The sequence below is a fragment of the Protobothrops mucrosquamatus genome, unplaced genomic scaffold (assembly GCF_001527695.2).
Source record: "Protobothrops mucrosquamatus isolate PMUCROS unplaced genomic scaffold, P.Mucros_1.0 scaffold_11, whole genome shotgun sequence".
Lineage (NCBI taxonomy): Eukaryota > Metazoa > Chordata > Lepidosauria > Squamata > Viperidae > Protobothrops > Protobothrops mucrosquamatus.
In genome coordinates, this window is record NW_015386087.1 from 1503742 (window position 1) to 1516535 (window position 12794).

Consider the following 12794-nt stretch of genomic DNA (forward strand, 5'->3'; position numbering starts at 1 on the left):
TCTGCTCACAGATATTGCATTGGTATCGGCCATGTTCAGCACAAGGATGGATTTAGGTTCGCTACCCAAAAGTATTGCAAGAACCTTAATAATTATAGGGCTTAACCTCTAATAGCTTTTAATTCTAGTCTACAGGAACAAAAAGATCTTTAGGTTCTATAATCTATATCATGGAAACTATGTTCATCAGACCAGACCAGACTTCAGAAAAACATTTACCAAGAACAGAACCACAAGTGCCAAATAATCAAAGTGCAACCTAGTAATACTGCCAGCCTACTACCAGTACTCCACTTCAAATTGACAAGTAACAATGCCCAGTGGTTTCATGTAGGTTTTTAAACAACAAGGGAGTAAGATGAAATCTTTGTGGAACACTATTGGTCAATGTCCAAATATAGAATAATTGTCCTCTAACATTACCTTCTGACTATATCCTGTCAAAAAGGCCAGAATTATTGAAAGATAGTGTTCCTAAGTCTTGCAAGATAGCTAAGGGCAATATACAATTTATGAAATCAAAAGCCATTGTGAAAACTAACAGGACATAACTCCCTTTTCCAGGATATTTTATTTACCAAAGCCACAAATGTAACATTAGCACATTTGGTATGAATATCCAACTGAAATGGATATTAATCAGCCTCATGTGTATAGTATCAAAGCTGTAAGGCTCCATCTTCTCAAACATGTACCTGTTTCAAAAGAGGGGTATTTTTTCCAACAGAACCTATAGATTCTCTACCATGGATAAAGTGCAAAACCAGATAGATCAAATATCACTTACTGTAAGATAGCTTATGTTTTTTGATACATGGCAAGCAGAAAATAGACCAGGATACAGGGGAAAAATATGTTTAAATAACATTTATACAAGACCTGTGTATTTACTGGAAATTTCCTTAGTCAGTTTCATTATTTCATTGTTCTGAAGCCTTGGTGAACATTTTCAAAAAGTTCAGAAGGTCTGATACCAGCCTCTAGTCATAGGTTTTCCAGTTCAAGCCCTAGAGATATAATCACTCTGAAAAGTTCCTTTTGTATTTCAGTGCAAGGGTCAATGCTGGACTGAGACTATATTTTTAAAACTGAACCCTGCATTACAGAGACAATGAGCAATTCTGAGAGCTAAAGCCGCAATCCAGTGCACTAATCTAGACGTGAGTCACATAAAGAAGCACAAAGTAAAGTTATGCTGTGAATAACTTTATTTCATGTTTGAGTATGTGCAAATAACTTGTATAAAAAGCAATAGTATGTGCACAACTTAAATACATTGATTTTAATACTTATCCCTAAAGCACATTTACCTGCATATTCAAACAGAGAAATTCTTCCCCAGTTACCAATACATGCAGACTATAACTTGAATAACGTTATTTAGAATTCATAAAAGAAATAATATATTTAAGAAGTCTGTATTCAACTTGTAAAAGATTTCTTCTGTTGAGAAAAAAAGTCAACCCTCTCCTTACACACAATGATACAGAAAGACATGGTCTAATCAATTTGGGGGTGGAGGTCAAGAGACTAACTTTGTTTTGTCTGCAATATGGATGGAAACCAAAATCAAAGCGAAAATGTTTTGGTAGTACAGAATGCTTCAGGATGAAAGGTAGACTTAATCTGAGTGTCTGAATATTCTGAGAAGTTCAGATATTTTAAAGTGTGTATCAAAGATGAGTTACATTTTAGCTTTCAAAAAATGTGCATACCATATTAGTGGGATGCATTGACTTTCTTACAATGCATTTCTCTCATATATGCATACATTGCCTGAATCTTTGGTTTTATTAAAAGAATGTAATTAACAAGAATCTGCTAGTCCCTCATCTATTTGTTAATCTTTTCATCTGGTAAAATGGTTTGTGTTGTGTTCGAAAAATCTGACCCCTTCCAATGCCTTCTCCACAGGGATCATCCAGCCCTCCTCTAGTCATTAAGCTGGACTTCCTGCTGGAATGAAGTAGTAAAAACAAATGAGACACACTATTTCCATCGACAGTTAGAAAAGCACAGGAAAAAAAAACCAGGCATTTCTGTTAGGCATTATTTTCCTTGTTCTCCTCTTATTCCAAAAATCATACACAAACCACCCTTTTGGCATCTTTATTTTTAAGGATGACACTTTCTCATTCTTACTGTATAAGTACAGTTGCAACTTAAGGATTTAGAAAAGAATAGTGCCACTGAATCAAAAGATGGCATAAATCAAACAAACCTTTTCTCTCCTTTGTTATTTCAAAAAAATAAAATTAATCATCCTTGCACAAATTGCTTTTTCCCACACATAAAATGTGAAAAGGTAAAGGTTTCCCCTGGCCAGTCATGTCTGACTCTAAGGGGCGGTGCTTATCTCCATTTCTAAGCCGAGGAGCCAGCATGGTCCAAAGGCATTTCTGTGGTCATGTGGCCAACATGACTATACACCGAGGCACCCAGAATGCTGTTACTTTCCCACTGAAGTGGTACCTATTTCTCTACTTGCATTTGCATGCTTTAGAACTGCAAGGTTGGTAAGAACTGGGGCAAGAATGGGAGCTCACCCCTTAGCATGGCACTCGGGTCCCGAGAAGCAGGAGTCCATCAGTTTATGCAATATTAGATATCTCACTATTGGCACCAAAGAATTATTTCACATTTCTGGAATATTCACAGTTCAGGTTTTAATATTGTAAGTCATGCCATTATCTCATAACATTATAATATAAATTATCAGAAGGATGTTTAAATCATAACAAGTTTTTCATACTGAAGATACATTTTCAGTATAAAATATTAGTATTATACTTCAAAATATGTTTGCTACCAGTTTGTTTAAAGATGACTTTTGTCCCCATACATTCTTTGGGCTCAGTGTACAATGCTCACAGGTAATATACCACCTTTTAAACTTCAATACATTCCCAGTGCAATGTGGAGAAAGAAAGATTCAGAGATTATGGAATAATCATCTCCAAATCGATCAATTTTCCCCTGAAGGTAAAACTGAAAGAAATAAAAAGTTGAGCAGTTCCAGCTACACTGCTTGAAGTTTAAAAGGAAAGGACCCCTAGGGCACATTGTGGAGTGATACCTATCTCCTTTCTGGTGCTTATTAACAGGTCAGAGATCTCCGTTACATTTACACTATTCCCACGTGACATCCCCTACTAGGTATGGTGACCTTTCAATCCAAATAAAGAATTAAAAACAGAAAGTCCTTTAAACAAAGTTTTTTTGCAATCATCAGCCATTTTGGAATTGCAGTATAAGTTTATTGAAAACTCTCAGCAGTATCACCTTCAGCAGTTCCTTCTTAATATATTTGTATGACTGCATGTTAATATTACTTCGTGACTCCACATGAGTTCTAGTTTTCAGAACTATTTTGCATACTACGCTATGCGACTTTAAAAGCTATGTTTGGCCTTTGAATGACACTTCCAAAAGCAACTGGACAAAAAAAATATTGATTTGATTTCAGGTTATACTAAAAGAAAAACAAATTGATTAAATACAGTTAATATGATTACTGCCCATTATTGTGCTGCATTAATTCTTTACCTTCTAATTTGAATTCAAGGGGCATCCATGCACATCAAATAACTGTATTTTTCAATGTTTTAACCACATATTTTTGTTGGTAGAATCTATGAAATTTGAATCGATATAAACACTGAAAATAGTCAGCAGTATTTTCAGTATAATTTTTGGAATAGTTACAGTACCAAATTTCTTTAAAGTACAATTTAAAAAAACAAACAAAAAAACCTTCCAAGCCTTTAGACTGAAGTTATTGTCCCAAAACTGTGCTCAGTGCTTGATAATAACTCACAAGATAGAGAAATGCCTAAAAGAGTTAGCCCTGGGAGTAAAGAGAAGTACTTTTGTATCAGCTCTAGAAGTAAAAAAAATATTACATCATTCATACAGGTTGCTAGATTCAGCTTTTCTTGGCATACAGTTTGGATTATCTTGGCAGAGATCTGATCCTTGTTTCTTTTTTTATGTGCAGTGAACATATTCTGCAAAAAAATAACTTTCTTAGACAAGTATTTGACTGGGTTGTGCAAAGCATGTAGGCCTTGCCTTAACCTGGACCACAACAGAATAATGTATGGCTACACTTTATGGGAATGTTTCAGAGGTATTAACATTTAAGTTCAAAAAATATTTTTATAGCATTCTAGAATTCTCAAGAATTTTCAAAAGGGAAAAGTTGATGAAATTTAGAAAACTATTCTCATCTGATATCTTTTATATAAATAAAATATGTATGCATATATAAACACATCTCAGGTACAACTGTACAGAAGTCCGGTCTACTTCATTAAAATTTGCTTTTATGTTAGCAAGTTTATACTGGGGTAGAATCAAGAAAAGCAACTTGGATCAAGCCTGGCCAAGAACAGTCATTTGTAACTTGTCAGTGAGGCTAATCCAGGTAGTCCTTGACTTACAACCATTCGTTTAGTGACCATTCAAAGTTACAACAGTGCTGAAAAAAGTGACTTATGACCTTTTTTCACACTTACGAACATAGCAGCATCAACATGATCATGTGATCTAAATTTGGATGCCTGGCAACTGGTTCATATTTGACAGTTGTAGTGTCCCAGGGTCATGTGATCACCTTTTGCAACCTTCTGACAAGCAAAATCAATGAGGAAGCCATTATTCACTTAACAACTGTGGCAAGAAAGGTCATAAAATGGGGCAAAACTCACTTAACAACTGTCACGCTTAGAACAGAAATTTTGGATTCAGTTGTGGTTGTAAATTGAGGACTACCTGTAGAAGAACACTTCCTAAAAGTAATGCATTGGGTATCCTAGCATGTCTATTAGCCTAAATATCTTCCTCTGAGGGATACTACTCTAAGATGAAATTTTATCTCTTAGATAACTCTGAAGGGAGTTTGGGCCAGTAAAAAAGTCTTCAAGGGCTTCCGGTGGTAATGTTTCACCAGGGAATGCTCATTCAGAATCAGATATGAACAACAAGACTATCTGTCCCACTGCCTTTGTGCGAACACTCCTTTCATCCCTCCAAAATCCACAAGATCAGGAGACAGTAAATCATTCTGATTCATTTTTGTATAAATTTGAATTAGAACTTAACAAATGCTGGAAAGCATTTATCCTAAATCTATATAACGTTTCAAACTAAATAAAGTTTACTTATTGGGAAAAGATGGCCATCTCTCCACATGTCACAAAACCAATGTTAAGTAATACATTATCAATATATATTATGTTTTTTATTTAACTGTGGCATGATAGACACGTATACCTAATTCAAGCAGTTTTCTGTGATGATTATTTGATTGTCATTCACGTAAGATTCCATGATATTTATTCTCAAGAGGTCTGTACAGAAATGTTGTATTAAGTGCACAATCTCAGCTTCCAGATCTAAAGATTCATTCCCTCTTTTACTGTTCATTGGGAAAACAACCATATAAATTGTACACAGCAGTGTGTTCATGCACCTACAACTTTGCTTCTTGCATCTTCCAACTAGGCTTGACATACACTTAAACTATCCTCCAGAACACAGGGGCAGATCATTTTTGCAATAAATATCATAGTTCTGTATTTACATTACTGATTTCATACAAAATTTGCCAGTAGGTAAAAATAGGCACAGAATCTTTAAAACCTAACTTAGAAAACATACCAAGGTAATTGTATTCTACCTTAAAACAAATATAGTCTTTCTTAGTTTATATTATTTCAGAAATAAGAGTTTCTGAAGAGTAAGCCTTTAGTAAGGAAGGCTTAATTAAATCCTCCGGTTTATTTTCAATTATTTTAATTACCCATCAGCGTAAGTATTTTTTTCAAACACCAAGACCACAGGATTTTTAGGGGAGTCAGTCCCTGCCTTTGAAAACGTTTACTGAAGTGGCAGAACCATTTTAATCCTCATTTAGTATGGCAAGTTCTGCCCTCAAGCATGACCTGGGGTAAAGTATCTAAGGAGTACTGCTCTAGGAATTTCTCCTTTTGCTTCACTTCCCCTGCTAGCAGTCACTCAACTGAACACCCAACTTCAGGCGACATACATTATGGGATTACAAAGGTTTTGTCAGAAAAACAACAACAAACGAATGCAGTCATCTCTTTGTGGTCTAGGAAGACAAACAAAATGACTGATTGGAAGGCATTAACAAAACACTGTAACAATGAAGGAGAGATGTTAAAAAGCTACCCACAGATATCAACATCTTGCCAGGAACAAATGAGAATTGGCTAAATAAATTGATGGTTGTTTCAAAATGCTGAAATGAAAAGGAAGGTGTGGTGTACACCACTTTGTTTCAAATATTAACAGAACAAAAAGCAACACAAATACAACAGAAAAGTAATATGCTGTCATTAACTCCTTTTTGGCAAAGATATTTCAATACTTAAATAGTTTCCTATTCTAACTATTATGGGGCCACACCACTGGTTCATCTAGCCTTATTTAGTCTATCCTATTTGGACCTAAAGCATTTTGCAGAATATTTTCCCTGACTAAAGATCTCTTTTTAACTGAAAATATTAGGAACTAAATGTGGATGCTGTGTTGCCAAGAATTTTGAATAATGATACTTTTCATGCTCATGATTATACTTTTTATTGGGCTATTTTGTAGATGCTATATATGATCTGGTAAACCAATGATCACATATAGTTCATTCCAAGATAATAATGTATTACTGAAGATAGAGTTAAATGTGTCATCTTTGATCAATATTCAGTAGCTTAGTCAGATCTGAACTTCTTTTACAAGTAAATGAAAAAAATAAAGTCATTTGTGTAAGGACCTATTTTATTTAACTGAATGACTGCATCAAGTTGATGCTTATTTAACTGAATGACAGCATCAAGTTGATGCCGAGACACCTGAATTTCTCACATCCTTTTTTTCCAGGAAATGCCCAATACTTTTCTTTTTGCTTTGGTGTGTGTGTGTGTGTTTATGTTTGTGTGTGTGTGTGTGTGTGTGTGTATGCATGCAAATATCTTCATTATTTTCCCAGATATCTAAACATAAAAGTGTTAAGGGAAAAGCATATTAAAGCATAAGTCTCATGATCAAAATGCCTATAATAGCTTAGTCAAATGATTTCTAATCACTTCTCATATTAATATTACTAAGAAACTCTGTCAAAATATACTTGTTTAGAATTCACACAAGTTAAAAAAATGAAACATCAATGACCATTTCTTTCTAATGAGGAGCAAGATCCTCTCATGAATCCATATTTTTAAACATGAAAAGGAGTCCCTGAGGATTGTACTCTGTTAATCATTACCGACTTTACGGGGCGGTGCTCATCTTCGTTTCAAGGCCATTGAGCCAATGAAAGACATTTCCGTGGTCATGTGCCTAGCATGACATTATGGAGTGCTGTTACCTTCCCACTGAAGTGGTACCTATTTATCTACTCGCATTTGCATGCTTTCTTTGGCAGGAGCTGGGGAGAGGATGGGAGCTCATCCTGTTGCGTAGTGCTTGGGTCTCAAACCTGTGCTGCTGGCTTTCCAGTCAACAAGCCCAGAACTGCTGAGCCACCACACCGCCTCTAAATGCAGCTGTACTAAGTTCAAATTTGTAAAAATAGAAGCATTCTATGCCATTTTCTCAGTAAAGAGTTTATTAAATTACAGGACCGAAGCTGGAGTAGGCTAGAAAAACAGTCAAGATTCAACCCATTCAACTCTGCCTGAGAATGTTTACTTGAGCCTTTCTGAAGTGCATTTTTTAAAATAAAATAATAATGGATGGAAATAGGAAAGAATTGAGAGAAGCATCATTGTAGAAGAAACCTAAAATCAGAAACCAAACCGTGTAAGCAAATAAAATGAGAAGTATTGTTTACCTGCCAGTTGACATTGATTAATCTTGTGCTCTGTGATGTCACTCAATGACTCGAACACCTGGAGGCAGCTGTCACAGCTGTGCACAGCTTCTTCCTCTAATTCCTCCCCTTCTTCCGGTCTTTTCTTACAATCTATCAACTCTCCATCGTCTGTCCTGTCTTCTAGTTTACAGTTTAGATCTGAAAGAAAATGAAGATTATGACTCCAAGGTTTTGGAAGAAACAATCCTGTTTAAAAAATTGGACTTTGGGTGGATTTCTTGTATTATTGTTGTTGTTCAAGATATTCAACAGGTACAAAAATACTTCTGGCTTGAGGCTGCAGAACATGAACATTATGCTAGAATTTACAGCTCAATAAACAGAGGAAGCATCTATCCTTTCCATTCTCAATTACTTTTCTTCCCAAATAGCATTCCCTTCTGCAAAAGGAATGCTTCCATTTGTCACAGTTAATTTTGTCAACTTTAATGCAACTATTGGGGGCTTTTCATCACTTGAATAATTTAAAAGAATAAATCCCTTCTACAATGCAGCACAATCTAATGAAAAAGAGTTTTTTAAAAAAAAGTTCCAGGGAATAAAAGCCAGGTTTTAACTTTTTTAATGCTAGAACTAACTTGCTGCCATGAGAATGAAACTGATATTAAGAAAAAGCCAAATGATCAGCTTTTATTGCCATATAAAATTAAAATTAAAAATCAATGCTTTATTCTAGAATGATTTAACCCATCTACTAATTAAATAAGGATGCACTAATCTGCAAAGAATAATTTGCTCTAGAGGCCATTTTGCATCATTATTTGTCTTAATAAATATAGTAAGAGGTGAAATAAAGATCCAGCAGATAATCTAGCTATAATTCAGGAATAGAAAGGATGAGTTTAGTTCAAAATATAATGTACAGAAACTGATTGTGACAAATTCCTTGTATAAAGGAAATCTAAGCATCATCCAATACTACTTCAGTTTGGTAAATAACTAGTGAAAAGTCAACTATTTAAAACTTTGTTTTAAATTAATTTGTTTCTAAAAACATAACATAGGAAAGAGCATTTTTATCCTATTTCTGTTTTTCCTCCTTAAAACATTTTAAACAAAAATAATAACTATAAAGAGAGAAAAGAAAGAAAAATGAAAAGTAGTGGATAAAAGAATAAAATATCAGTAAATAATTGTAACAAAATGTGAAGTTTAATATTATTTTGTAGAACTGGGGGGATTGTGTCATTTAAAGCATAACTAGAAATCTCTAAAACTCTAAGCAAGACATTAACATTACTATTTATTATTCCAAGTATAAATACATAAAAGAGAATAAAAGCGAAAAAAAAACAAACAAATTTTAGAATTGTAAACCACCCAGAGTCACTTGGTTGAGTTGGGTAACTATAGAAATTGAATGAATGAATAAATTGAATAAATGAATGAATGAATGAATTGAATAAAATGTCATTGAAAACTATTGAAAAATACTTAAAAGATACAAATGCAATCAAACAACTTATATAAAATATGCTTGGATACTGCAGTGGAATATTTCCCTTCAAGGACCTAAGTGTGTTAGCATGTTGGACTTGAAGTGGAGAGATCTAGATTCAAATCTCTACTCATCTCTAAAGGTCACTGTTGATTTTGATTCCAATGTATGTATGTCACAGAGAGTTGGCGAAGGAAAAAATAGAACTTTACCTAGCTCACATTAGACTCCTGATTTAAAAACTGGATATAACTCTATTAACTCATTCAAAAAAATATAACAGAGAAAGAGCAAAAGATATAGATGCCCCCTTGAGTTATTTGTAAAAATAATAAAGGCAGGATGCAAATAAATAAAAAAATCTTACTTTAGCATAATTTCTGCAACTAGCTCTTTATCTGAAAAATCTTTATATCTTATGTTGCTTTAAGGTCACATATGCTAACAAAACTGCCAAATTTTCTTGTAAGTGCATTTCCAGCATTTGCATCTACCTAAGTCTAGCAGTTAAAAATACTACTAGATTATAAGTGGCAAAGGAAATGAAATAATTATCTTTAACTGTTGCAAACTGACCCAGAATCATTAAACATTTGTTGGAAAGCACCACATACTATTAGATATTCAGCTGAAATTCCCAAATTCATCTCATAAAACTGACTCAGGCAAACATGGGCACTCAATCTGAATTTTAACATGACTATTTAAATGCTGCACATAAAGTTTACAAAGCTATTTGTTTTAAAGTGACTTTAAGTGAAGGGAGAATGGGATGCAAGTATACTCAGCTCTTACTATTCATGAATGCTGACCCTTAACAAGAATCCAATAATATAACAGACATGAGTATACATGCAGAGAGTTTAGAATATGAAATCTTCCTTGCTTAGGACAATCAGGACAGATCTATCTATTAGCAGATTTTTTTTTCAAATTATATAATAAAAGTCATTGGTGAGAAAAGCAGTTACATCTATTTATGCATTCACAGATTTAAATCTGCTGGGACAGGAGTCAGGCAACTTAGTTCCTTCTGCCGTTACTTTAGAATGTATGTTCTAGCAAAATGCTATGTTAGTTTTTAGGTCAATTCTTAAAGCGACAAACCCATGAGACTGGGTTCAGTCACAGCCCCTGTGTAATGAATTGTGGCAGCTTCTGCCTTCTCTTGATGAATATATTTTCCATTCCTACTTTTTTCTCTGAAAAGGTACTCTTACTATAAAATCATGGATACTGAAATCAGAGTTATAGACTCATATAAGAGTTTTGAATATCAGTGAAATGGTTCATATGGACTGTAAAACAACTGTTTCAAACTTATACAGGACATATTGAAATCAAAACCTTTTGCACACATCTAGCTGGCATCAACTTATACTTTAGACCAGTGGTGGCGAACCTATGGCACGGGTGCCAGAGGCGGCACTCAGAGCCCTCTCTGTGGGCACGCGCGCCATCACTCCAGTCCTAGGCCTTCAGCTGGGTTTTATAAAAACCTTTTCGCTTTAGGCCTCTGCCGCCCTGTACAAAAAAAAAAGGTTCAATCAATCAGTCAATTTCAACTTCTCACGGAAAAAAAAAGATCTTGCAAAGTTGGAATTGATTGATTGAACATTTTAGTCCCACCTAGTCTGCTGTTACCATGGCAGCCATACCCACCCATGGGCCACACCCACCCAATGGGCCACGCCCACCCAGCACCCGATGATGCATAAGTGGGTTTTGGTTTGCAGTTTGGGCACTCGGTCTCTAAAAGGTTCGCCATCACTGCTTTAGACTTTAACTAGAAGTATGAAGTGCCAAATCAATTCGCTTCAAATATGTTTGGGGCAAATGTTATCCTATCAACTCTACATTAGTATCTTCCAGTATTTTAGAATAGTTTTAGAGTAGTTCTTATGAAAATGACTATATATTGCCAATTGCTCATAGGTATGAGAATTTTTTGATGAATGATGAACTTCAAAATAGGAATTCTACATCTAATTTCCAGGTCTAACATGTTTGCATACAAAACTGAACACATTCTTTTTCTTAGTTCTCAGCTACTTTTTATTAAGACAGGCATTATAAAAATCCAGCTCCAGTTTTATGATATTTCAAATGTGATATACGTAAATGAGAAAAATGATTTTCTTTGAAATTACTTTTCAATTAGGGATGGATTTGCATATATGTTCTGATGACCCATTTATCTAAGTTATCTTTCACATACTCTTTACCTCTCATATCACCACTTCTAAACACTTAAACTTTTCTAAATACATACTCTCCTTAAAGTGTTTTAAGTAGACTAATAACTTTTCCTTACAGTCAGTGGCTCTAAATAACAGATTTACCAGAGAAATTTAATCTTCAATAGACAAGCGCCAACCTAGATATAAAATATTCACCTTTCTAAAACAGAGTTATTTGTAAAGCTTGCATGAGTGAACCAAACTAACAAATCCAAAACATTTACTCACAAAGAGATAATCTTTCTACTTCTACCTGTAGATTTGCTACTTTACAATTGCTAAGAATTGTAAATTCTTAAAAGCTTAAAGCCTCAATCAGAATGGACTAGATGAGCAAACCAGACTGACACTTGGAAATCATACTTAATATTAACAATTATTTCAGCATTGTTTATCTACCAATATGACATGCTGCAGCAAAAAAAGAGCTGTGAAATAAATTCTGCCTATTGATATAGTATATAAATAAACTGCTAGTGTTTTTTTATGTTGGCTATTTATATAAATAATAGAAATTTTAAAAATAGTATATTTTCCCATAGCTTTTTGTGCCCATTGACTTTCTCTCCCTCTTCTTTCTCCTCACAAGAGATATTATTGCTGTAACTTGATCCAATGAAACCTCAATTTGGAGGATAATGAAAAATACAAATGCTTAAAAAAATTAGAAGCAATAAACCTAAGAACACCAATTAACTTCCAGTAAGAGATTGGTTTAAGGTCAACCTTAAAGGCAGAAATCCTTCTCTAGTCTTAGAACACTTACTTTTAATAACCTATACAAAAATAAAATTTAAATTTAAGTAATGGCTATCTAACAGCCATCCCAGCAGACAATATGTATGCTTGAAAAGTCATCTTAAATATTTTTCTCCATGAAGCATAGATCCGTAGCTGAGCAAGAGCCTAAAATGTCACGCTAACCAGGAAAAAAGCCCAGTTTCCAGTCCATTTGACTGCATTTTAATGGACCTCCTTCCAAGCCACTTCTGCATGGAAAAGTGCTGGCAAAAGAAAGGAAAACTAAGAGATCATGTGGTTATAATTATGACCAGGAAAGGAATATTTCTGCAGTTTAGCAGTGAAGTAAAACTCTATCGTTGTCTGCTCCCAACAGTGTCCATTGCAAAACAACTGCCTCATTAAATCTCTGCAGTAAGATTAATATGCCGTAGCTGCACTACATTTATAACTTGGTACTCCATAAAAAGCACATTTA

The 12794-nt window shown here is 34.4% G+C and overlaps 1 protein-coding gene across 1 annotated transcript in view; it reads right to left on the bottom strand.

The window, feature by feature from the left end:
• The window catches only part of ZNF521 (zinc finger protein 521), a 294787-nt gene that overhangs the window by 248814 nt on the left and 33179 nt on the right, over positions 1-12794 (bottom strand). Inside the window, exon 3 of the mRNA XM_015822169.1 lies at positions 7856-8035. The gene's annotated coding sequence lies outside the window, so the exon portion shown is untranslated. The remainder of the gene's footprint in view (positions 1-7855; positions 8036-12794) is intronic.